This window comes from Mobula birostris, chromosome 2, assembly GCF_030028105.1.
Source record: "Mobula birostris isolate sMobBir1 chromosome 2, sMobBir1.hap1, whole genome shotgun sequence".
NCBI classification, from domain to species: domain Eukaryota; kingdom Metazoa; phylum Chordata; class Chondrichthyes; order Myliobatiformes; family Myliobatidae; genus Mobula; species Mobula birostris.
In genome coordinates, this window is record NC_092371.1 from 188,397,483 (window position 1) to 188,423,219 (window position 25,737).

Genomic DNA, 25,737 nt, shown 5'->3' on the forward strand with positions numbered 1-25,737 from the left:
TTCTCTAACTTCCGTTAATGCCCCTCCTCCCCTTCACAACCCATCCCTTATTTATTTATTTAATATATTTTTAATATATTTTTTATCTTCCCCCCTTTTTTCTCTCTCTCTTTTTTCTCCCTCTGTCCCTCTCACTATAACTCCTTGCCTGCTCTCCACCCTCCGGGCTCCCCTCCCCACTTCTCTTTCTCCTCAGGGGCTTCCCATCCCATGATCCTCTCCCTTCTCCAGCCTGGTACCCCTTTTGCCAATCAACTTTCCAGCTCTTAGATCCACCCCTCCTCTCCTGCCATCTCCTATCATTTTGGATCTCCCCCTCCCCCTCCCACTTTCAAATCTGTTACTACCTCTTCTTTCAGTTAGTCCTGACGAAGGGTCCCGGCCTGAAATGTCGACTGTACCTCTTCCTATAGATGCTGCCTGGCCTGCTGCATTCACTAGCATTTCTTGAGTGTGTTGTTTGAATTTCCAGCATCTGCAGATTTCCTCATGTCAGCAGAGAAAGAATGTCTTCATGAAAATGGCTGTAAGTTTTCAGAAACTATTGGCATCAGATTATGCTAGATTATGCTACCCAGTTTTCAGGGTTAAAACGTTGTTGGAACAGAGGAAATAAATTCAACAATTTCCTCAAAGGGGGCAAGGTAATAACACTTATTGTTTGCTTTATTGCTCATGGATAATCATCAGCCATCATTGTGTGCTTTGCATTAAATCCCCTTTCGGCACAAGAGGGTACAGAGTTATTGGGAACATCACAAGTAACCGGCTCGTCTGTCCACCTACAGCCAATCACAGCAGACTGGAAATGTTGTCGGGTAACAAACGCCTGTGCTCACATCATTCATAGAAGGTGTTTCTTTTAGTTTTGTCAAAGAATGCAGCACAAATGAAGTTTTTCTGAAAATGGTCTGTGAGGTTTTCAAAGAGTACCTCCATTAATAGAATGATGGTGAGCTCAATGAACTGTATGGAAACTTATGGGCCAATGCTCCTCTGTTTCTACCTAACGAGTTTTTCTGTTGTTAGATTTAAAAGTCAAATGTTGGGTTACCCTAAATATAAATTACTAAGCAGTAAAACATAACAGTGCCGCAACCAACCATTGTATCCACTCAGTAACGCATATCATCATATGGATTTTTTTTCAAAAAATATACTTCACCCAAAACTTATTTGGTAAGTACACACAAGATTTGCCATTCTTTATATCCATTGCTGCATAATACTGTAACTCTTAGTGAAGAAGTTAGATCATTTAGGTAAGTGGAAGAGTGTTTCCTCGGATGGCCAAGTGTCCGTAGGTCTGCAATGATAAATATGTGACATAGTAACGATGTTAAATAATGGAGTTCTTATTCTTGTCTCATCGACCACAAAATGAGCAATGAGTTAAATTGTTCTTCACTGTTTGCAATAGATTGAAAGGCTGTGAAGTGCTTTGGAGAGTTTTGTATCAATACAAAAACATTTCTTCGACTAAGCAATGTTTCTCTCACACAGATTGAATGCCTCTGATTCAAATTCAACTTGAAGAGAATCAGACAACTTCTTCAACTGAAAATAATGTCCTACTGCCTGCCCTTCAAATTAGCTGTCTGATTTTCTGTCTCTCCACATTTGTCTAGGACATGCCTTGCATCTCAGGCAAATATATTGATTGTTTCTTGCATAATGTCAATGTAGCTGTGCCCAGAATACAAACCGTATTCACAAAGAGGTAAACTTCTATCATTTACCATCTCATGTTTTTAGACAGCCATGGAGCTCCATAACATTGTATGGTTTTCTCCTTGTCCTTGATAAATGGATAATATTTCCATGGTTTTGCAGCATTCTGCAAAGGACATCAGTAGCCTTTCTGGATTCTTGAGCAAAGGTTTATTGTATGCTTTCTCCATGAATTCAAGTATTTTATTGGGTAGTTTCATTTCTTAACAGAGCTTGAAAACCCACAATAAATCATAATTGCCAAATTCCTGCATTGTGTTTGATCATCTATTCTAGATCATCCTTGTTTACCACTCTGCCTGTCGGGATTGGAATATGTTCACAATGGGTTATATTGTGAGATTTCCAAGAAGCAAAACACAGAATGTGTTGTTTCTGCACAATTAACTGATCTGTCTTCAGTATCATCATCATCATTCATCAAATAGATAAAATTTTACATCTTGCGATGCACTCAGACACATCATCAGTGATGTAACCCGGGGTCACAGGGTTTTTCGGGGGGGGGGATCTTTCAACATCGAACACCCTCACCTGAGTGATTCTTGCCAGTGTTGATGTGGCCCCAGCTTGTGTCTGAGTAGCATTCTGCCACGGATCACTCCTCCTGATCCACAGCCATCTCAAAGCTTGTCTCAGTCATGTTCCTGATGGCTTTCCTTTTCTGGGCTCCTGAGATGCCCATCCGGCTGTAGGCTCGGAAGGGGGTTCGACCAGCAAACCCTCTGCAGCCCATCTCTATGGGCATACAGTGTACCCGCCACCCTTTACTGCAGCACTCCTTCACCTAGGCTTGGTACTTTTTCTTTTTCTTTTCATGGGCTTCCTCCATCCAGTCTTTCCAGGGAATGCAGCATCTCTAGGAAGAGGTACAGTCGACGTTTCAGGCCAAGACCAGTCCTGACGAAGGGTCTTAGCCTGAAACATCGACTGTACCTCTTCCTAGAGATGCTGCCTGGCCTGCTGCGTTCACCAGCAACTTTGATGTGTGTTGCTTGAATTTCCAGCATCTGCAGAATTCCTGTTGTTTCCAGGGAATGGTCAGTTCCAATATGACCACCTGTCTAGATGATTCTGGCAGCAGCTCTATATCTGGCCTAAGGACGGTCAAGGAAATCTGAGCTGTTTCCCAAGATCAACTCTCAATTGCCAGTCCTTTGCTGTTCCTAGGAGGCCAGTATACTCTTTGGATTGGGTAGGAGTCTTCTCCCCTGCCTTGATAAAAGCAATTGCCTGCTTTGCTGGGCAATGGTGTTTGGCCTTGGCGATAGCTGTGTACAAGGTGTCAGCCACTGTCTACAGTACCTGGTCGTGGCACCAACGATAACGCCCCTCCCCCAGGCTTTTTGGGCAGTAGCTGAGGATATGCTGTAATGTCCCCTTCCCTCGGCATAGGGAGCATGCTGGTGTTTCAGCCTTGCCCCAGCAGTAGGGGTTCACTGGGCTTGGCAAGACGTCATAGACTGACTGGATCAGAAAAGTTGCAGTGGGGCTCAGCTCGCCAAATTACCCCCCATGAGTTGTTGTGCTCCATTACCTGGTCCCATCTTGTCCACGCACCTTGTTGCCTCGCGTGGCTCCTCCACAACAGCTCGCATCTTCTGCTGGATCAACTGGCGCCTCGCTCTTCCTTACCGTAACGGACTGTTGGGAAACAACACAAGCTCACCCAACCTATGCCTCTGCGCCCACCAGCACACTGTGGCACAGCCATGCTTCGGCTTGTTTGACTGCATCCGCCACCTCCTGCCCATCCTCACCTCAATGCCTGCGTGTGAGACTTTCATGCTGATACGCTCTGTATTGCAGCGCTTCCCTTGCACAGGCAACGATAAGCTCCTTGTTTTCACTGCTGATGGGGAGCTTCAGTCTGTTTTTCTTCCCATACAAGGCAATGCTGCTCAGGCTCCTGGGTATACCCAGCCACCTCCGTAGGTGCTGGCTGATATTTCTCTCAAAGGCCTCAACTGTTGACAATGGGACATCATAGACTAGTAGAATCCACAGGATCTGAGAAAGAATACGACGCAAGTAATTTCAAGCCTTGAATTTACCCAGCAGCCCTGACTTGTCCACAGCAGTCTACCATTGCTGCAGTTCTCCCCCGGCTGCTGTGTCCTTCAGTGAGCTGTTAAGCACCTTGCCAAGGCTCTTTACCGGCTTCTCTAATAGGGTTGGAATTTGGGCAGCTCCCAGGTTAAAGCTGAATTTGTCAACCACCTTTCCTCTTGTAAGTTCCAAGGATCTGGATTTCTTAGGATTGAAGCTTACCCTTGCCCAAGCAGTGGCTTCTCCAGACCCCGGAGGATCCATCTGCATCCTGGCATTGACAGTGTTGTTTCAGTCAGGTCATCCATGAATGCTCTTCTAGGTGGGGTTGGCGGACACCAGACCTGGACAACGGGCCTCCGCACTCAACCTCGGCTGACTTGGCCAACATGTCCATCACCAAGGAGAAGATGATCACAGACACTCTACATCCTGTTATGATCCTCTTCTCTGGACAATGTCAATCAGATGTGACTGTCCCAGAGTGGACACTTAGACTGAAATTACTGCGGTACTCCTGAATGAGTTCCTGGCCCTGACTGGGACATGGCGGCACTCAAGGACGACTTCAACCAGTTTATGTTGTTTGGACCCATGTGCACTTGTGAGGTCCAGCCTGAGCATGGAGAGAACTCCCTCATCTTCCCGTGCTTCTCTGATCAACTGAGTTTCACTCCTGTATGCTCAGGGCACTCTGGAACTTGCACTATCCCGCCCTTCTGCACTGAGGTGTTAATGTAATGATTCTTCAGGAGGTACCTTGTTAGGCGTCGGACAACAACACTGAAAAAACGCTCAGCAGTGAGGTGACTCAAAACTGCTTGATGTTCATGGAGTTCTCCTCCTTGGAAATCCAAACACTGTCTGTGAATCTCCGCTGGTGGGCCCCTCTCCCCCTCCTCCAAATCGCCCCGAGGATCCTCCACAGTCTGTACAGAGGTTTGGGACACCACTTGTATACCATAAGACAAAGGAGCAGAAGTCGGTCATTCAGCCCATCAAGTCTGCTCCGCCATTTTATCATCAGCTGATCCATTCTCCCATTTAGTCCCACTTCCCTGCCTTCTCACCATAACCTTTGATGCCCTGGCTACTCAGATACCTATCAATCTCTACCTTAAATACACCCAATGACTTGGCCTCCACTGCCGCCCGTGGCAACAAATTCCATAGACTCACCACCCTCTGGCTAAAAAAATTACTTCGCATTTCTGTTCTGAATGGGCACCCTTCAATCCTTAAGTCATGCCCTCTCGTACTAGACTCCCCCATCATGGGAAACAACTTTGCCACATCCACTCTGTCCATGCCTTTCAACATTCGAAATGTTTCTATGAGGTCTCCCCTCATTCTTCTAAACTCCAAGGAATACAGTCCAAGAGCGGACAAACGTTCCTCATATGTTAACCCTCTCATTCCCGGAATCATTCTAGTGAATCTTCTCTATACCCTCTCCAACGTCAGCACATCCTTTCTTAAATAAGGAGACCAAAATTGCCCACAGTACTCCAAGTGAGGTCCTTCTATGGTAATGCACTTGGTCCAGGTGCTGAGCTTTTCCTAGATGTTCTTACTATTTCTTGGCCCTCTCTCAAGCTGGGCTCCCTGCTGTCAAACTCAGTGATAGGTGCTGGTGGATTTACCAGGTCCCTGCATGCCCCCAAGTCTCGCTCCCTGGTTGCGTCTGTGTAGGTGTCCTGGAGATGCTGATCAATCTCCTCTTTTGGGCAAGATAGGGTTCTACTCCACTCTTGTCCAAGAAACTTCTTAGTGAAGCTAAATGTATCAGCCATGAAAGCAGCCCGCTTTCTTGCCCTCTGTGCTCTCTGTGCCGTTCTGCCCCGTGGAGAGTGAGGAGCTTCTTTCTCACAATGTTACGAAGCTCCTGCAGTGCTTCCTTCTCCTCCTCTGCTGCCTCCTTGTACGTCTGTTTAAGTGACCTCCGCCCCTGTCTCAACTGGCTGATCTTGCTGGCCCTCCAGTTCGTCGCATAGGGTGCACTCACCCACTATTTCTCTTCTGTGCCAAACCTCTGCACAGTGAAACTGGCGATGATTGCAGACGTGAACCTGAGCCTTCAGTCAGCATCCCTTCCTGAAGCATCAGGTATTTTGTCCGCATGGCCGTCGAACTGATGCCACTCATCCTCCTTGCTTGCCGGAGGCCACCTCAGCCGGCGGTGTTCTGATGCTGCGGTTGGAGTTTTGGGTACATGGAGGTGACTCAGGGCCTGGCTCCTCCTGCGTCTCACCAGAGGTGATCCCTGTGCACTGTACCCAGTGTTCATTCCTCAGACTTCTCACCTTGGCCTGGTTGATCCTCAGACCATATGGGTTCTTACAAACTTTGCTGCAGACACATTCCCTGTTCATGGTCGGTTGATCGTTAACGTGGGTCTTCATCTGTAGGTCCATCTGGTCAGGGTTCTCATTCTCACCCCCCCCCCCCGGACTCCCCTGGGGGTATACTTCTTTAGGGTGTTTCATAGCTTTGATGTGTTCTTCTTTACAGAAGAAGTAGCTCGGATTGCTAGCCCTAACTGCCCTGGTGCTGTCTCTCTGAATTGTCTGCTGCCGCCACTATTTCGTGGTGGTCAGCCAGTCTCTTCCTGGATGTCACTGGCCTGCTCAGGTGGACTGATAGAATGATACATCTTGCGATACACTCAGACACATCTTCAGTGACGTAGCTCAGGGTCGCAGGTCTTTCACCATCAGGCACCCTCACCCGAGCGATCCTGCCGGTGCTGATCTGGCCCCAACTTGTGTCTGAGTAACATTCTGTCACAGATCACTCCTCCCGATCCACAGCCATCTCGAGGCTCGCTCTGCTGCCTCAGTGGTGTTCCTAGTGGCTTCCCTCTTCTGGGCTCCTGAGATGCCCAACTAGCTGTAGGCTTGGCAGAAGGATTGACCAGCAAGCCCTCTGCAGCCCACCTCTATGGGTATACGGTGTGGCCACCACTCCTTACTGCAGCACACCTCCACCTGGTCTTGGTACTTTGTCTTTTTCCTTTCATAGACCTCCTCCATCCAGTACTTCCCAGGGAATGGTCAGCTCCAACATGACCAACTGTCTAGATGACTCTGACAGCAGCACCATGTCTGGCCTAAGATGGTCGAGAAGATGTGTCAGGGAATATGAGCTACTTCCTAGGTTGACAGTCGTTTGCTGTTCCTAGGAGGTCAGCATACTCCTTGAATTGGGTAAGTCTTCCCCCTGCCTTGGTAAAAATGATTGCTTGCATCTAAAATATTGCCTAACAACTGGTAACACAGAGTATTTCCCTTGTTTGATGAGTCAGTGCTTATGAAAAATTATTTATGGGTATAATTTATTCCTGGATGGGTTTGTCTTCTGAGCATAAAATGAGAACTGGAATGATCAAGTTCGTGAGTCTGACAGTGAGATAGTGTTAAACTGATTTGCAAGGTAGGGAACTTGCAGAATCGGACGGAATGCTAGTTTACAGCCTCTCACTTTTTTGCTTTATTGCCTTAACAGAATTAACTGAGGCAAAATTTAATATTTAAAACTAGAGATGTATCCATTCCATCAGTTTAGATTAAAATTGCTACTTTGCTGCTTTTGGGTAATTATCCGTCTTCTCAGAGAATTTAATTTGTTCTTAACTACTGTTTTGTTTTACAATCCATATCTTAAATTTGGTCTTTGATAGTAAAATAGACTTTTAGGAAGCGGACTTTGCAAACATTCTCATTTACTTTGGTACATTTCAAAGGTTCAATTTAATGTCAGAGAAATGTATACAATATAGTCCCCTCCTACATTTACACAGTCCAGTGGTCGTGGAGCATACGGATCCCTTCTTTGTAGAAGTCAGCGTCTTGGGCCTCCAGAAAGTGGTCCACAGCAGGGGTGATTGATAAGTTCGTGGCCTAAGGTAGAAGGACATGAGTTATTAACTTCAAACTTTCTGCATAATCACTCAAAGAGTTGAACTGCACGGACATGTAACGAGAGCTGTATAACTCATCTCCTTCTACCGACTAAGTGTGTAAATGTAGGAGGGGACTATGTTGAAAAATAAATGTGCTAGGTTTTCTAAAACTGACTCCTTCTACCTTAGGTCAAGAACTTATCAATCACCCTTGTACATCCTGAGATGCTTTTCCTTCGCAAACATCCATGAAATCAGGGAAGTGCCCCAAAGAATGAACAACAGTTAAACATCAGAACTCCAAAGTCCCTCCCCAACTCCTGCCTTCCACGCATAAGCAGCAGCAAGCAACAATCCCCCCTCCCCTCACCAGCAAAAAAAACCGCCTTGGTACCGTAACCGAGCCCAAGCGTGTGCTTAGCAATAGAAAAGATACAAATCAAAGTTACCCCAGTCCTGACGAAGGGTCTCGGCCTGAAACGTCAACTGCACCTCTTCCTACAGATGCTGCCTGGCCTGCTGCGTTCACCAGCAACTTTGATGTGTGTTGCACAAAGGCTTCGCATTTCATCCGACATTCGACAAACCACAGGTTCTCTCTCTCCCTGGCAAGGCAGAGGGGAGTGTTGCCCATTTTCACAGTGAGCGGGAGACATAACAACAACCCGCTGCTTTACAATGTTAAAAGTCTGTTTCATCTCTTTTTTCAAGCTCTGTGTCCAAAGATTGCAAAGACCCCAGGTCTTTGGGCCCACAGAGAAAGATTTTCCGGTCTCCCCGACGACACACGAGTCTCCTGCTGTGACACTGACCCCCGATCCACCCGCCTCCAGAGCCCCGAGATCTTAGGCTTCCAAACACAAGTGAGACTCTCAGGCCAAACCCTTGGCATGTTGAATAACGGCCAGTCGTGGAACCCCGAGAACAGGTCCCATTCCCACAAAGAACCGAAGCCTGCATGTAACTCCATGTCAGGGTCTTCAAAAGAATCCTGAAAAGGAAAAATAAAGATATTAAAGGTGGAAATAGAGCTGTCTCCAAAGATGCAAGCAAAGTTAGGCACCATTATCCCTTCTAAACTCCGCATTTTCCCATAATGATGTATAATTTTATAGCATTGGAGCTGATGGATGCTGAGATGAAACCAGCTGTCCAGGAATATTTTAGTGTAGCTTTGATAATATTAATGTTCAGCTGCTACCTCAACATACTAGTTTCAATCATAAGGTCAAAATTGGAGATATTTGTTAATATTGACGCAATGTTTGATTCTATTTGCAATTCCTCAATAAATGGAGCAATCCGTCCTTAAACACAGCCGGATCTAGATAGAATTCTGGTACAAGGGATAAGAGGCAGGTAAGATTTGTACGACAAAGTAATGATCATCTCCTACATGAAAGAGTCTAACCAGCTACCCTAGCTAATGGAATTATTATTTCTGAGAGCCCCATCACTGATAGCCTGGGAGTTAATCACTGACAAAAAATTCATTTGGACAAGCCATATAAATACTGCAGCTACCAGCACAGGTCTGAAACTGGACATCTTGTGGTACAAGGGTCACCTCCTAACATCACAAAGCCTTTCCACCTTCAAACATAAGACAAAAATAAGATGATGCTCTCATGTCTGGATATCCAGGAACTCAATACCGTCCAGGGCAAGGTAACTACTTGCTTGGCATTCCATCAACCAATTTGTTGCACTTTTATCAGCACATAATGGCTACTATGTATGCTATTGCCAAAATACATTGGGTTTCTTGACAAGGATACCCTACTAGCACTTTCCTTGCTGGTGGTTGCTTCCTAAGTCACACATAGGATTGACATGAGTTCGGTGATGGCCCAAGTACAGAGACAGACACACAGATGCAGAATGAACGGTTCACTGAGTTTAAATAAGAACTGTACAGAACAAAGAAAAATGGTGTTAGGCCCACAAAGCCACCAACTAAAACTCTCAAACTAAGAGTTTACACCATCACTGTGGCTTGGAAGCATTAATTTAATACTGCTCCTTTACAGTGTCCATCTAAATTACTTACCTTCTTACCCAGACTAAGGTAAGCAGGGAGTGTTGCCATCACCGTCCTTCAGTCAAGACAACAAGGCTGAAATGAAAGGAGAAGAGTTAAATACAATTACCAAGATACCCAAATTGGCAGGAATATACGATCTCGCATGCATGATTGCTGAGCTCTTCCAGCTGACCACCCGTGAGAGCTCCCTGACTCTATGGCAGTGATTGTAGTTGTGCCAGGGCCTCCTTCCCGAGGCACCAGAGGCCTGTGCTGGTGGAAGTCCTGGATGAAAGACTTGTCCAAGATGTTACGAGCAGGAACTCAAAAATATTCCTCTGGCCATATTCTTCCCAATCCACGAGGGACTGGACTCTGCCCTACACCTGATGAGATGCCAGGAGGTGCCACACAGAATAGACCAGGGACCCATCTGCCAAGCATGAAGGAGGGGGTCTTGACTGGAGTAAGGTGAGGAGGAAGTCAGCAACTTGAGCTGTGAAATGTAGAACACAGGATGAATCTTCATAGATGATGGTAGGCTCAGCCTATAGGCAGCTCTGTTGATAAGCTTCTCCATTATGAATGGTGCCACGTAGCATGGGCCAGCTTACCGCCTTCTATTCTCAAAGGAAGATCTCTAGACACCATCCAGACTTTTTCTCTGACTTGAAATGTATCACTTGTCTCACCTGTCAGCATAGCCAATCAGCCTGCCAGGCCAATTGTTTCTGATTGTGCAGCAGAGAAGCCCTGACCCAGCTTTAAATGTGCTTAACATTGGACAAGCTGCTCAGCAGAAGGACTTCCATGCCAATCTCTTAGTCAGGGAAGGGTGGCAGCTAGAACTCCTTTTTTCATTCAAAGGGAAATGTGCCAGTGGAGGACAACTAGAAGTTATTGTGGGCAATCTCTGCCCAAACTATTTGAGAGCTCCATGGTGTAGGGTTGGAAGAGACAAGGCAGAACAAAATTGTCTCTAGTTCCTGATTCTCAGTTTGGCCATCAGATTAGAAGTCTGATGAGAAGTTGATTGTGGATCCCAAAAGAGACCACACAGCCTACCAAAAATGGGACCTGAATTGTGGTCCTCGATCAGACACTGTGTCCTAAGAGAAGCTGTGCAGCCTGAACATATGCTGAACCATGAGGGTGGCAATTTCACAAGCTGTGGGGAGCCTGGGGAGTCCAAGTGGATTGCTTTAGAGAACCAGTCCACAACTATCAGAATGGTAGTGCTCCCAACTGACGGAGGCAGACCAGTGAGGAAACCCAACAAGAGGTGGAACCAGGAACAGTGAGGCATAAGCAACAAGCAGAGCAGACCAGCAGGGTGCTGATGTGACGACTTTGTCTGGACACAAGTGGGAAAGGCAGAGACGAAGTTCTGGAAATCTTGGACATATATGGGCAACAAAATTATTTCTTTATAAATTCCAGGGTCCAGTGAATCCTGGATGAGCAACCAGATGGGAAGAGTGACCCCATTCCAACACTCTGGAGTGTACAGTAGTAGGGGCAAACAGTTGTTTGGGAGGTCATTATTATTTTAGAACTGAGACCTGTTCCAGCAATTAAAATAAAATATAATAAAACATTCTTTCCTAAAGTAAGTCTGCAATAAATTGCATGCAATACTTCTCAACACTATAACATTGAACAATGACAGATCACTCTCTCAATGCACATTTAGTACCATTTACGCTTATGCTGAGGGTTTGTGCTCAAGCAATCTTTTCCTCTCACCAGTTTAAAAGTTTGCTGTTTAAAACTTCAGCCATATTATGCACATGGCTTGTTTTGGCAATGAAGCCTTCTCACGTTGTTGAAACATGCAGACAGAGGTAAACAGTGGAATCAGTGGAGTCTTACAGACAGACTGACATTTCCATCTGTATGTGAGGCTGGTAATTAACAGGGAGTTCTTGCCTGCAGCACAGCACCATCTGCTAGGGAAATGGCTGAATTAGGTGCTAGTTGGTTATTGCATCTCTATAGTGACTCCATCAGGTTTGGACATGAGGCTTTGCATCTGCTAGACAATGAAGATGAGCTTTTAACGTGCTATTAGGCAATCCGACTGGGAAAAAACAGAAAGGAACAGATTGGCTTTGGAGATATCTTCAGTTGTTTTGTTGTACTGACCTTCTCCTTTGGGATATGTGAACAACTAATGTGGTACTTTTTTCCTTGTTTTAATTGTATTTTTATTCCTTTATTTGCATGTTATCTTTCACCCTCTTTTACATCCCCTTTGAACCATGGGCAATTCTGTTCTGACAACAGTTTATAATTGGCTTGAAAAGTACTCCTTTCTTCATGCTTGCTCACTCTCTTTTCCCTGTGTTCTGAGGATGGGGATAAACATTCATCCACCCACCTGCCTCATTCTCTGAAGTCTGCTCCCCTGTCCTGAGAGTTCATGTTACCTTTGATTCCTATCCCTTGATGCCCCCAACAAATAAAAAAAAATCTTACGAAGCCCTTCAGCATTTTGTGATTCCACCCTTTTGGAGTAGGGAATTACAGATTCTCACAAACGTTAGGCCTTCTCGATTTCACTCAAAAATGATTTATCTTCAATTTAAAGTCAAACCACGTAATTCTGGGTCCCCTCCCCCCACCAGCCATATACATTCATTCTTGAGTCTTATCATTGTCATTACCTCATTTACATCAAACCTCAGCCTTTGAAGTTCAAGGAAATATGGCTCGTTAATACAGAACAACACATACAAAATAATGGAGGAACTCAGCAGGCCTGGCAGCATCTGCGGAAAAGAGTAAACATTTGACACTTTGGGATGAGGTCCTTCTTCAGGACTGTTAATACAGCCTGCCTTCATAGTTAAACTTCTTAATTCCTTGTGTCATCCTGGTGAAGGCACACTGTAACCATTCTGAATTTCTTTAGATGGATGTGTAAAACTAAATTTTATAATCTAGGCAGCATGGCAAGAGCTAAACATAACAATCACATTACTTTTTACAACCTCCTGAAGATAACAGGCAAATACTCAACTCATTTTTCTAAACACCTTTTGTTCCTGTGATTTATCATCTAGTGACTTGTGTACCTGGACCGCCTATGTCCCTTGGCTCCTCCACAGTTTCATTGAAAAGGACATCTGAATGGTCTTTATTGAATGCAACAGTGAACCCACATTGCACTCCACTTCCTGAAGCTTTATTTCTCCAAGTAGCCCTTTAGCTACTATCTGCTCACATCTTGAATGATTGAATTGCTGGAGCAGTGAAAGAGACCTATTGGGTCCATACTAGCTCCTCATTCAGCAAGCTATTCAGTCCATTCTCTTGCTCTTTTCCTGCATTGCCACAAATCATTTCCCCTCTATTGTCCATCCAACTCCATTTTGAATGCCTAATTGACTATTTTCAACATCCTCACAGGTGGCTAGTTCCAGATCATCACCACTTCTCTTCACGAAAAGTGATGATAATCACTGGGAAAGTTCCAATAGGCCCTTTCTGCATTTTCTTCTCAAGAATGTTCACATCATTCCAAAACTGGCAACCAGAACTGAATACAATACCCGGGATGCAGACTAACCAGTGTTTTGTAAACATAAATCCTGGGATTTTTGTAGTCTATATCTTTATCTGTGAGGTGACTATTTCCTATATGTTTTATTATCTGCTCTGTCAACAAATCATGCCTCTTCAAAGCTGAATGCTCATGAACACCTACGTCTCCCTGTTTCTGTACATACTGTGCCAAGTAGACTGAAGAAGGATAATGGTAGACTACCTTCTTTGCTGGTTTACCACTCCTCCAAGCTGAAAATTATCTGTTAACTTTAACATTTTTCCTGGCATATTCATATGTTAATCATTAATAAGTCGTAAAAACAGTGGTTCCAATATTGCCTCCCCCTTTCAAAGTGAAAGATAACCATTTACCACAGCTTACTGCAATTATTTTTCAATTCTGCTGCTTATCCCTTTACTTTACTACTATCCCCTCAATTTTGCTAATGAGCATCGATATGAACCTTTGTGAAAGAACTTCTGAAAGTCGGTGTAAATGAAATCAATTACATTTCCATCGTCACTTTTCTCTGTTACCTCATCAAAATATTCAATCAAGTTAGACAATTATTACTCTCCTTTAATATATCTAAGCTGGATCTTCTTTTTCAACTCAACTTCTTAGTACCCATTATTTTTTTCTCTCTGATTATTATTTCTAGAAGTTTCCCCACCACCAAGGTAAAATTGACTGAAGTTAATATCAGGCACTTTTTTGCAAAGAAAGTGTCAAAATTGGTTTGAAGACTTGCACCAAATAAAACTGGAGTGACCTATATGAAGGTTTGGGTGTGGTGCTAAACCACCTACTCATTCAGGGCGAGAATGCACCCTTCATTCCTGAAGTCAGAAATTCACATTGTGAACAAATACAAGAGGAAGTCATGCATTTGATAATTGCATAGTACCCTGCTGTGCACTCAGAAGCAGTTAATGTTATATTATTAATGAAGAATAAATCTTCACTTTTTCACTGAAGTTTAAATGAATTCTTAGTTGTCTAGTATTATGTCCAGTTTCTCGGCCAAAGATTATGTAGGATCAATTATGCCTTAATTTATTTTGGATGTGGCTCAGATGTATCCTAAAAGCATCACCATCTCTCGTTCCACCTTGATCTAACTTCAGCACCTCATTCTAGGTGAAGAACCAAAGATCTGAATACTCGAAGCTTACTTTCTTTGGCAAACAAATGCAAATAGCTTTGTGAGCCATGAAGGATTTGAAAGATTATCTTTTAATTATTACTGGGTATCAGGTGTGAGCTACCACCAAAGCCAATTTCTTTCCTGTAAGGGGGAGGGTTGTGTTCCTACTGATAATTTATCTGAGCGAGCACCGACTTTACAGTGGGGCAAAGGTAGCACTGTTTGCCTTTGCTGCTCAAATCAATTTCCTGCCCTTTGCTATTCTGGCTATATCTTCATGTCTCTGCACAAAGAATGTGCCCTTCAATTTGCATCTGTACCTATGACTTTATAATGGAAGCCTTTATCAATATTGCATCACATTGCTGTGAGAATCATTGATAGCTGCTTAATGAAATAGTTGCAACTTGGCACTTTCCAGTGTCAGAATCAGAATCAGGTTTAATATCACTGGCATATGTCATGAAATTTGTTGTTCTGCAGCAGCAATCTATTTCAATACATATAAATTACTGTAAGAAGTATGTATAAAAAAATAAATTAAATAAGTAATGCAAAAAGAGAAAAGAAGTACTTAAGTAGTAATCATTGGTTAATTGTCCATTCAGAAATTCAATGATAGAGGGGAGAAGGCTGTTCCTGAAATATTGAGTATGTGTTTTCAGGCTCCCGTACTTCCTATTTGGTGGTAGCAATGAGAAGAGGCAAGGTCCAGGGAAATGGCGGTCCTTAATGATGGATATCAACTTTTGTGGCATCACGTTTACAAGGTGTCCTGGATGCTGAGGAGCCTAGTCCCAATGATGGAACTGGCAGAGTTACAACTCTCTGCAGCTTTTTCCAATCCTGTGCAGTGGACCTTCCATACCAGATGATGAGGCAACCAGTTAGAATGTTCTCCATGGTTCATCTGTAGAAATTTGCAGTGCCATTTGTGACTTACCAATTCTCCTCGAACTTGGAATGAAGTATAGCCACTTTGTAATTACATGCCTTCTTTGTAATTACGTCAGTATTTTTGGCTCAGGATAGATCCTCAGAGATGTTGACACCTAGGAATCTGAAAGTGCTTACCCTTTCCACTTCTGATCCCTCGATGAAGCCTTCTGTGTATTCCATCGAATTCCCCTTCCTGAAGTCTACAATCAATTCCATGGACTTATTGACATTAAGTGCAAGGTTGTTGCTGCGACAGCACTCAACAAGTTGAACTATCTCACTCCTGCACACCTCCTTGTCATCATCTGAAATTCTGCCAAAAATAGTTGTGTCATTGGCAAATTTATAGATGCTGTTTGAGCTCTGTCTAGCCACAAAATCATGAGTGTAGAGAGAGAAGGGCAGTGGGCTAGGCACACATCCTTGAGGTGTGATAGCGATTGTTAGAGAGGAGAAATTTTACTTACAACACTCACAGACTGTGGTCTCCGGGTGAGGAAGTTAAGGATCCAGTTGCAGAGGGAGGTACAGAGGTCCAGGATTTCGAGCTTGTTTATTAGAACTGAGTGTACGATTATGTTGACTGCCTGGTGCAGGAATTGCTATTGTTCAGATGATCCAAGGCGGAGTGAAGAACCGGTGAGATTGCATCCGCTGTAGACCTATTGTGGTGATAGGTAAATTGCATCGGATCTAGGTCCTTGCCAAGTCAGGAGTTGATTCTAGCCATGACCAACCTCTCAAAGCACTTCATCGCATTAGATGTGAGTGCCACTGGGTGATAGCCTTTGAGACAGCTCACCCTCCTCTTCTTGGGCACTGATATGATTGCTCCCCTTTTGAAACAGGTGGGAACCTCCATCTGCAGCAGTGAGAGATTGAAGATGTCCTTCAACACCCGTGCCAGTTGGTTGGCACAGCTTTTCAGAACCCCACCATATACACCAACAGGGCCTGATGCTTTGTGAGGGTTCACCGTCTTGAAAGATGTTCTGATGTTGTCCTCCGAGACAGAGATTACACGGTCACCAGATGCTGCAGGGATTCACACAGGTTTTTCCTCCCTTTCAAAGCATGCAAAAAAGGCGTTGAGCTCCTCTGGGAATGAAGCATCATATCCATTCATGATGTTGGGTTTCGCTTCGTAGGAAGTAAAGGCCTGCAGACCCTGCCAGAGCTGACATGCATTTGATTCTGTCTCTAACCTCAATCGGAATTCTTATTCACCCTTAAAGTAGCCTTCTGTAGGTCATTTTAAAAATGCAAACAACAGGAATTCTGCAGATGCTGGAAATTCAAGCAACACACATCAAAGTTGCTGGTGAACGCAACAGGCCAGGCAGCATCTCTAGGAAGAGGTACAGTCGACGTTTCAGGCCGAAGGGTCTCGGCCTCTTCCTTCAGTTAGTCCTGACGAAGGGTCTCGGCCTGAAACGTCGACTGTACCTCTTCCTAGAGATGCTGCCTGGCCTGCTGCGTTCACCAGCAACTTTGATATGTGTTGCTTCTGTAGGTCATACCTGGACTTCTTGTGTAGTTCTTGATCACTAGACCAGTCCTGAATGCCACAGATCTAGCCCTTATGAATCTCCTGGTTCATCCACGACTTTTGTTTTAGGTGTGTCCACTATGTTCTCGAAGGAACACATTCATCCACACAGGTCATGATGAATTCGCTGAAAACCGTGGCATATTCATTCAGACTTGAGAAGATGAATTCCTGACTATTACCAGCCTCCCAACTCAGAGCAGTCCTGTAAGTGCTCTGCCAGCTCCCTTAACGATGCCTTCTTGGTCCTCTTCACTGATGCTGCAGTCTTTAGTCTCTGTTTATATGCTGGGAGTAAAAATACAGTCAGATGATCATAGTTTCCAAAGTGTGGGTGTGGGATGGCACGGTAAGCATTGGTATAACAGTGATCAAGTGCGTTGGTTCCTCTGATTCCACAGGATATGTTAGTGATAGTTGTTTAGAGAACTCTTTAATTTGGCATGATTGAAATCCCCTGCAATAATAGGGAAGCCATCAGAGTACATAGTTTCATGCCTGTTGATCTCATTACCCAGCTCCCTCTGTGCCTGCCTGGCATTGGCCTGAGGTGAAATGAAGACCGCAACCAAGATGGGGGTGGAAAACTCCCTCTGCAGATAAAGTGGACAATATTGACTACCAGATGTCCCAGGTTGGATGAACTGGATTGAGACAGAACTATAACATGCAACACAATGAGTTAATCATAAAGCATACTCGACCTCCCCTCTCTTTAAAAGCCAAAGTCGAAGTACATTTATTATCAAAGTATGTATGCAGTGTACAACCCTGTCTTCTCCACAGATAGCCACAAAAGAATGAAATGTTATGGAACCCATTCATAGAAAACATCCAACACTCAACATGCAAAAAGAAGAACAAATCATGCAAATGGAAAGAAATGAGCGAATGAAACACAGAATATTAAATATAGTCTTATAGCCATAATAATCAACATCAAACAGTAGCTTTCCTTGAAACAGTCTAGGAATGTTCAGTTTAGTTCAGTTCAGTTTAATTTAGTGCTGTATCATTCATTGACTGTCAGTCCGTCCCGATCAAAATTGCACAAAATATCAATTAAAAAATGAGTAACCAGAAAACAGAAACACATGTAACACGAAATGCAGAGTCCTCTAAAAATGAGTCCAATCCACAAACTGTACCGATCAAACCTTGCCTGAGAATCAAGTCTCCCGCACCTGCCTCAGGCAGCATCGAGTGAGGGGGACTGAGTAAACACAGGCACCTTCCTCGACAGCAGCAAGCAAGAGGGAGAGGGAGACTAGTCAAACACAGGCAGACGGCACTGAACACCATCACTGGCCTTCCATTCTCGTCCTCTAGGTTTCAAGTTTGTTTGACACATTAATCAGCAAGATCAGTGTAGAGTCGATCATGAGTTCACGCCCAATATTAGGCCACACAGTCTGTTTTCAACCATGACAAACTCTGTCAGAGACAACAAAACTCCCAAATTGCTCAGTCAACCAAAAACACATTAACAAAATGTAATTTGGAAGAAAGAGAAGAAGAATGATGATGAGAGGTGACCTGATAGAGGTGTATTAGATGATGAGAGAGGCAATGATCATGTGGATAGCCAGAGGCTTTTTCCCAGAGCTGAAGTGGCTAACACGAGGGGGCATAGTTTTAAGGTTCTTGGAAGTAGGTACAAGGGGGATGTCTGAGGTAAGTTTTTCACACAAAGAATGGTGAGCGCGTGGAATGCATTGCCAGCGAAGATGGAAGAGGCAGATACAATAGGGTCTTTTAAGAGACTCTTAGATAGGTATATAGAGCTTAGAAAAATAGGGGGCTTTGCAGTAGAGAAATTCTAGGCAGCTTCTAGATTTGGTTACATGGTCGGCACAATATAGTGGACCACAGGGCCTGTAATGAGCAGTACATTTTCTATGTTCTATGTTCTAACTAGTTTTGTGAACTGTGTGCAGGGTGTCACCATTAGTCACATTGGTCATTAGCACGACCTTGCTCAAAAGACTCATCTATCTTGTCTTTGAAGAGAATTGTGAAGCTATCTTGGCCTGATTGTTTGTCTCCCATATGATCGCTTTCAGTCTACCTGGTACAGATAACCTTCTGCTGAAAGCAATCATATTGCCTTTATGCGGCAATGCTTATGCTGGTTAAACCAGGTTTTGCCCTGCTTTCAAAACACACATAATTACAAAGTCCCAACTTTCCTGCAGAGTCTCTAAGTTGCAAAGCTAGGAGCGTGTTTGCTGTAGAGTAGGCCCACTGATGTCTCTAGGGCTGACAGTCTAACGTGATAATTACTCCAAATGCAAGTCATACCCTGAATGCATGCAGTCGAGATTTTCCTGACATACTGGCAATGTGTGGTTTGTTTGAAGTGCTGGCAACATTTGTGCTGTGCAGTCAATTTTTGAAGACTGTTCTTTGCAGCAGCACTGTGGTTTTATGCTGGGGTTTTGACCAAAATTTGTATCGGCACAGATATTGGGGAAGAGGACGGAAGTGTGGCTTGTTGACCTATTTTTAGAAGTCATCGCTGATGAAACAGAACTCTTTGAACCATTTTAATTCCATCTTCTAGAATCAGGTACAGCAGGAACAAATTGGAGTGTGTTTCTTTTGCCCAAAAAGAATAGCCATCTGACGTTTCGTCAATGATCCAGATGCTGGATTTTAAGATTTAATAAGGAAGCCTTACTGTAACAGAGTTCACTTTGTTATATTACTGAGAAACTGGTACGGGGAGCTGGACCGAGGCAACAGCTCTTTTTGTTCATTACGGATATTTGTTCATGTTATTACCCATAGTAAACAGAGTTATGTTTTGCATCACATCTGCTGGAAGGATTACATTTCTCCTTTTAAAACTCTCTTGAAAGCAGCATCTTGAACCATAATTCTCATTTACAAAATGAGAGTTTTTAGATAGCCCTGGAAAGCTGTCTCTGGTGCTGTCCCACCCACCAACACCTGCTGCTGATTATTCGTACAAACTCGTCTCACTCACCGTCCAGGCTGCACAGGGTGTCAGTATCTGATCCTCTGCTTGACTGTTTGATGTAACTGTTTATGAACTGGCAGGAGGTAGCCTACTGTGTGGGAGCCTCTTTCCACTCAAAAGGGAAAAGTAATTAGAAGTACCATGATCAATGAAAGGGAAAACACCAACTGCAAATCCAGCAGCAGATTTTCACTTTTGCACTCTGACTGAGCAGAGCCTAGAAGCTGGTGATACATCTAAAGGCCTTCTGGAACCAGTACCAACAGCTGCCTTGATTGTACTGGCATGGTTAAAGTGAAAGGCGTGGTGTTATTACTTTCCCTGTTGCTGTAACCTATTCAAGCATGTATTATTGACCAAAAATTAAATCCCTCTGCAACCAGATGCTGCAGTGCCTCTTAACTGGAAATAAATTGCTGCTACTGAATGCAGAAGCACCTTCTTCTTCACAGCAAGGAGCTGAGATCTACACTACCTTCTGTATCTAATAAAGTGGCCACTGCACACATGTTCGTGGTCTTTTGCTGTAACCCACACACTTCACGTTCTGATGTGTCGTGCATTCAGAGATGCTCTCCTGCACACCACTGTTGTAACGCCTGGCTATCTGAGTTACTGTCACCTTCCTGTCAGCTTGAAACAGCCTGGCCGCTCTCCTGTGATCGCTCTCAATATCAAGGCATTTCGCTCACAGATCTGCCGCTCACTGGATGCTTCTCGTTTATTTTGCCATTCTCTGTGAGCTCCAGAGTGTTGTGCATGAAAATCCCTGGTGATCAGCAGTTTCTGAGTTACACAGACCACCCTGTCTGACACTCATTCTACAATAAAAGTTACTTAGATCACATTTCCTCCCATTCTGGTGTTTGGTTTGAATAACAACTGGACCTCTTGACTATGTCAGCTTTTATGCATTAGGTTTCATCCACATGATTGACTGATTAGATACTTGCATTAACGAGCAGATGTACAAACATACTTAAGAAAGTTGCCACTGAGCGTAGACTTGACACATACTCCAAGAATGTAGGTTGGCACAAGAAATCTCAAGGCACTAGTCTGAATAAGAGCTGGGGAGTTCTCGCTACTGAACTGCCCAAGTTTAACCTTTAACCAAAAATAATTAAAATGATTATATGGTTGTTCATTTATTTGATGTGCACAACAGAATGTGGTGCTCTGTATTTTCTACATTACAACAGTGGCATTCATTTGACATTAATTCACTGGATGTTAAGCACTCTGGGATGTCTTGGCACCATGAATAGAATTTAATAAATAGAATTTTCTGTTTAACTGTCAATCTCATAATTGTCATCAGACAAATGGGATCTCAAAGTGTGAGTGGTGAGCTGATTTACTGAGATACTGTGGATCCTACTGGATTTACAGCTCCAGTTATCTCAGTGTTAACAAAGAAGTTCTGGCAAGGATCTAATGAATGGTTGATGCTGAGATACATCCTAGGATACGCTGGGACACATCATCAGGGATGTAACCTGGGGTCATCGGGTGTTTCTTGCCAGGCAACCCAGCCAGGGCTGATTAGGTCTTGGCCTATGTCCGAGCAGCACATTGGTCCACGGGTCACACCTCTTGATCCATAGCCATCTAGAGGTTCGCTCAGCAGCCTCTGTGATAGTCCTGCTGGATCCTCTTTTTGCAGCCCCATAATCCCAAGGGGAGAGTAGGTTCCGCACAACAAAATACTTTGTGCAATTTGTCCATATTTTTCTGATAATATTTGATTGTGAACTATTTTATGGTTCCTTAAGGTTGTTTTAGCCGGGGGTGGTAATGGGGACAAGCTCCCTCTACCTATTAAATGCTTCCAGTGATGTGCACCTCAAATAGCCTCTGACAACCAAGTCCAGCTCCTGAGGTTTCATGTGTGGCTTAGCTACTAAGCCCGGCAGTACCATGTTTTACTGACAGGAGAAGGTACTGGTGCCTTAAAACCAGTTGCTTAGGGCAGATGAGTCTCGTCAGCCATGGTTGGCAGCTCATCTAGGAGAAGGAAAACGCTGATCTCAAACCTCCGCTGCCTCATGGCTATATCCACTCATGGGGAAGGCTTCAGAGTAAGGCCCAAGGGAAAAATCCAGAGCTGAAGTCCCGACATTGAGTTCAATGCTGATTGGCAACTCCTGCGACACTGTGGTACTAAACTGTGTTGGTCTCTACCGTTCCTTTGGGTTCATCTGATGTGTGGAGGGGAGGAGCATGCTGCACGGTCAACAGCTTGCTCGCCATATCGTACTGTCCAGTACAATACAGTCATAGTCATAGTAGTCATACTTTATTGATCCCGGGGCAATATGGTATCCAGACAGCTAGGACACAATTTTCATGGTCAACCCTGACCAACAGAAGCCCTCATCACAACTCACTATTTTATGAAGTTGCATACATCACCTTGAATGTAACTTAGAGGCAGCAATGAAATACTTAGCCAGCAATTTAAAGTTGCTTGTTCATTTCCTGGGATACAGCGCGGTATAGGCCCTCTGGCCCTTCAGACCATGCTGCCCAGCAATCCCCCGATTTAATCCGAGCCTAATCATGGGACCGTTTGCAATGTCTAATTAATCTGCCAACCGGTAAGTCTTTGGACTGTCGGAGGAAACCGGAGCAGCCGGAGGAAACCCACGCAGTCCTGGGGAGAACGTGCAAGCTCCTTACAGGTAGCGGCAGGAACTGAAGTCGGGTTGCCTGTACTGTAAAGCGTTGTGCTAACCACTACACTACCGTATCCCCTTGCACCCTGTACCAGAATGACAAGACTCAAAGGAAGCTGGGTAAAACCAAGCATTCAGCTCAGCAGGATGGATAAGCTGCATCCTATCGATCAATAAACAAAGAATGGTGATCACTTGTGCAGCCGTTTATATGTACTTTGAACAACACACACCAAAAATGCTGGAGGAACTCAGCAGGACAGGCAGCATCTATGGAAAAGAGTAAAGAGACCAAAACATTGGCCGTACTCTTTTCCATAGATGCTACCTGGCCTGCTGAGTTCCTCCAACATATTGTGTGTGTTGTTTGGATTTCCAGCATCTGCAGATTTTCTCTTGTTTGTTTGAGACTATTTTTTAAAATATGGTGAAAATTCAAATCTGTAAGTGGTGAGAAGCCTGAGATGATCATTGGACTATGCCCAGTAGCATAGTGATTAGCAGAATGTTTTACAGTACCAGCGACCTGGGTTCAATTGATGCCATTAACCATATAACCATATAACAATTACAGCATGGAAACAGGCCATCTCGGCCCTTCTAGTCCGTGCCGAACTCTTACTCTCGCCGACCTGCACTCAGCCCATAATCCTCCATTCCTTTCCTGTCCGTATATCTATCCAATTTAATTTTAAATGACAACATCGAACCTGCCTCAACCACTTCTGCTGGAAGCTCGTTCCACACAGCTACCACTCTCTGAGTAAAGAAGTTCCCCCCCATGTTACCCCTAAACTTTTGCCCTTTAACTCTCAACTCATGTCCTCTTGTTTGAATCTCCCCCACTCTCAATGGAAAAAGCCTATCCACGTCAACTCTATCAATCCCCCTCATAATTTTAAACACCTCTATCAAGTCCCCCCTCAACCTTCTACACTCCAAAGAATAAAGACCTAACTTGTTCAACCTTTCTCTGCAAGGAGTCTGCAAGGAGTTTGTACATTCTTCCCATGATCTCCTGGGTTTCCTCCAGGTGCTCTGCTTTCCTCCCACAGCCCAAAGACATACCAGTTCGTAGTTAGCAGGTCATTGTAAATTGTCCCATGATCGGGCTGGGGTGAGATCAGGGATTGCTGGGCAGTGCAGCCCGCAGGGCTGGAAATGCTTATTCCACACTGTATCTCAATAAATTTTAAAAAATCCAATGAACTTTTAATTAGAAAGTGTCCTCTTTGGAGCCGGCAGTGCAGTGTAGGAAATCATTTGCAGAAGTGAACAATGAAGAGGAGGATGTCAGAATTTGTGCAGAGCGTACCTTAAATGGAAATGTTCTTTGATGCCTGTTCCTTATCACTTTGTCACATTTTCCGTTTCTGTATTCTATCATGAGCTCATGTGAGAAATGGTTTTGAGTTGTGTAAACCATCCTCCTTCGCCAAGGAGACTGCATCACAGCATAATGTGTCTCACAAGATGCTTTCTAATAACGTATTGGCCAATTTGGGTGTGATGATCATCTGGTGCTCCTATCAAAAGCTAACGAAATGATAGAATTTAAAATATAGCAGCAAAATTGTCAGCAAAGGAGAAAATAACTATAGACGACAGGTCTGATTTAATAAAATTTTATTTATTTTTATTTACAGACGCAGCATGGTAACAAGGCTTTCCAGCCCACAAGTCTATGCTGCCCAATGCAACCATGAGACTAATTAACCTAGTAACCTGTACACTTCTGAAATGTGGAAAGGAACTGGAGCATCAGGATGAAGCCTGGGTCAAGACTTAAAGTGCATTTGTTATCAAAGAATGTATAAATTACACAACATTGAGATTTGTTTGCTGACAGGCAGTCGCAAAGCAAGGAACCTGAAAGAACCCAATTAAAAAAAATTAGACCACCCCCAGTGCCCACAGAGAAAGAGAAAAAAACACAAATCATGCAAGTGATCAACAACAACACCCTGCACTTCCAGTCTATATGGGCCAGTGTTTAGATTGTCCAATCAGTGAATTATATCTCGCATTAGGGCCCAGGCCTCACTGCAATGAATTGATCTGGGCTAGAACACACAGCCCAGTGATTCAGTTCAGACCTGGACTTCACTACTGAAGAAGCCGTCGTTGACCTCTCCAAATCGGTTTGACATTAGAGCAATCCACCCTCGCACCCAGGACAGCTGGATGGGCATCGGAGCTCCTCTGTCCCATTTTCTCCCTTCAAAATCATTCACTCCAACCAGCACGATTCCAACTCCAAGTGCTTCGATTTTGCAGCGCACAAGTAGGGCACATCTCGCAAATTCACTTTGCCTTCACTTGCCTCTTCATTGTTTGCAGTGATAATTCACCACAATTTACCTTAAAATTCTGTTATAGAAATGTTTTAAATCAAATTCCTTTGCTTTTGATGTACCAGTAAGCTGTCACACGCCTTCGACAGCGCCATCTTAAATCAGAAGAACACAGGAAGAATGTACAGGAATTGAACCCAGTTCGGTGGCACTGTAATTGCATTAGACAAAATGTTACCCTACCATGACACCAAAATGAATCAGGCAAGATATTTATGTGAGCAAAAATAGGTGAAATACTGTAACTGAAAAGACCATAAGACGTAGGAGCAGAATTAGGCCATTTGGCCCATCGAGTCTGCTCCACGATTCAATCAAGGCTGATCCTTTTTTTCGCCTCCTCAGCCCCAATTCCCAACCTTCTCCCAGTAACCTTTGATGCCATTTCCAGTCAAGAACCTATCAATCTCTGCCTTAAATAAACCCAATGATCTGGCCTCCTCAGCTGCCTGTGGTGACAAATCCCACAAATTCACTACCCTATGGCTAAGGAAATTTCTCTATATCTCTGTTTTAAATAGACACCCTTCCATCCTGAGGCTGTGCCCTTATGTCATAGACTCTCCCACCATGGGAAACATCCATTCCACATCTACCCTGTCTTGGCCTATCAACATTCGAAAGGTTTCAATGAGATCCCCCCTCATCCTTCTGAATTTCAGTGAGTACAGATCCAGAACCATCAAACGTTCCTCATATGATAACCTCCTCTGGACCCTCTCCAATGCCAGCACATCTTTTCTTAGATGAGGAGCCCAAAACTGTTCTCAATACTCAAGGTAAGCCCTAACCAGTGCCTTATAACACCTCAGCATCACATCCCTGCTCTTGTA